Source organism: Petaurus breviceps, unplaced genomic scaffold, assembly GCF_028583685.1.
Source record: "Petaurus breviceps papuanus isolate PSGF00001 unplaced genomic scaffold, PetGlider_PUasm1.0 216, whole genome shotgun sequence".
NCBI classification, from domain to species: Eukaryota; Metazoa; Chordata; class Mammalia; order Diprotodontia; family Petauridae; genus Petaurus; species Petaurus breviceps.
The window spans coordinates 6,800,561-6,802,588 of NW_027185867.1; the positions used below are offsets into that span (position 1 = coordinate 6,800,561).

Sequence of the window (2,028 nt, forward strand, 5' to 3'; positions counted from 1 at the left end):
GTTGGTTGGTTGGTTGGTTGGTTGGTTGGTTGGTTGGTTGGTTGGTTGGTTGGTTGGTTGGTTGGTGATTGTCCTTCATTCTTGAAGAGGACTAGAATGACAGTACTGTGCTAGAGTTGAGTTACAGTGTGTCCGACTGTGGCTGACCAGACCCATATGAGCTCCAAGTGTTCTTGGGCTGACAGGCAGAGGGCACTGAGGAAGATCCCCTTTTCTGCTCCTGAGTTAGAAGACCAACATTGCGTCCTGTAGCATTGTGGAGTCATTATTGGGAAAATATGTTGATTCAGAATCATGTCACCCAGGGGTTCTCCTAGCCAAAGCACTGAGTCCCTCACCCCCCCCCCACCCAACCCCAGATGCTGTCCCTGAAACCAGCTCTCCACCTGCGCTTGTCACCAGAACTCTGCCTGCTCACTGCCTGGGAAGCTTTTTGTGGCATTGAGGTAGGAGGGCAGGTGGGTGGGGAACTGAGCAGCAAGGAAAAGAGTGAGGCTGGCAACCCAAAAATGGGCCAGTGGGGAATGGTGAAGCTGAGAAGAGATGAGCTCTCCCTCCACTTAGGTATCTGCACATCTACCTGCTCCCTGTGGCACAAGGGAAGGAGAGCTAGATTCAAGGACAGGACATGGCATCAGATCCCGACTCGGTCGTTTGCTGCGTCTGTAACCCTGGGAAAGTGACCCTTCCAGCCTCAGTTTCTTCATCTGTGAAATGAGATAGTTTGACTAAATGACCTCCAAAGTCTCTCCCAGCTGAGAGTATGGTGTACGCTTACCTAGATGATAAATGCTTAGTGAATTGAATTGAAATCCAGGAGGAAGGAGAAGATGACCACATTGGAAAGAAAAACTAGAGAGAACATGGCCCCAGGGTTGGAAGTAACATCCTCTGATTCCTGTTTGTTATTTGTTGGGGGTGGAGGAGGGAAAGGGGACTCCACCCTCATTACACTGTCTTGCTGCCAATGCTAGATACACCAAAGGGTCTTGCTGATACCAACAGACCTCAGTTCACCTCTTGTCCCTCACCCAGGAAGCATCAGCCCTGGAGCAGCATCAATTACATCAATGTTGCAATAGTTACCCATCTTTGCTACCTGAAAAATGATGGGCCTAGCAAGAGGACCTGAAATCCATAAGATCCTTAGATAGCATTTTTACAGGAATTTCTTATCTTTTTCTTTCCACATTTCCTAAATGTTTGTGTCATGCAAAACATGCACAGGTAGCTTTTGTTGAAGGGCAAATGCAGCCAGATTTCAAAGGCACAGCTTTCAAGAAGCTGACCTTGGCAGTTATCATGGCATTGTATGGAATGAGCTCTCCATCAATGCCAAGGTCCTGGGCAGAGACCTTCTGGACCAATTTTGCTAACCACAAGCTCCTGGAATCACAATGTTTTAGATTACAAAGTGGTCTTCAGCTTATCATATTATTAATAGTACTATTAATATTAAATAAGAATTTGACATTTTTATGCCACATTAAAGTTTTCAGAAACTTTAGAAGAAAGCTTCACATGCCTTTCTGATCCCTACCACCCTATAAAATAGATACTACAGCCATCATTATCCTCACTTTATAGATGAAGGAATTTGGTGTCAGAGAGATTAAGTGACTTGACTTTTTTGTGTTACACAGTTAGTAAATGTCAAGGGCAGGACCTGAACTCAGGTCTTCCTGGCCCACCTCCAGGACTCTTATCTACAACACTGTCCTGCCTCCTCATAAGGCGGTACAATGGGCAGTAGTCTAGTTACACAGTGGATGGAGCAAAATTGTGGTCCAACCTTCCTACAAGCCGCCCCATAAAAGCCATATTCAGTGTATGACAATAAGGGCCCGTTAGTTTCAGGTAATAACTGGACACAACAAAATTTCCATGTAACAAAAGAATCTTGGAGTTCATCATATTGAGATTTGACCTGTAGGCAAGAGATTATGAATTGCCCTGTAATTCTTGATGAAGACCAGGAAACCACACACACACACACACACACACACACACACACACACACACACACAC

At 45.5% G+C, this 2,028-nt stretch overlaps 1 protein-coding gene across 1 annotated transcript in view; it reads left to right on the forward strand.

The window, feature by feature from the left end:
• The window catches only part of CACNA2D4 (calcium voltage-gated channel auxiliary subunit alpha2delta 4), a 169,991-nt gene that overhangs the window by 74,265 nt on the left and 93,698 nt on the right, over window positions 1-2,028 (forward strand). The window lies entirely within an intron of this gene.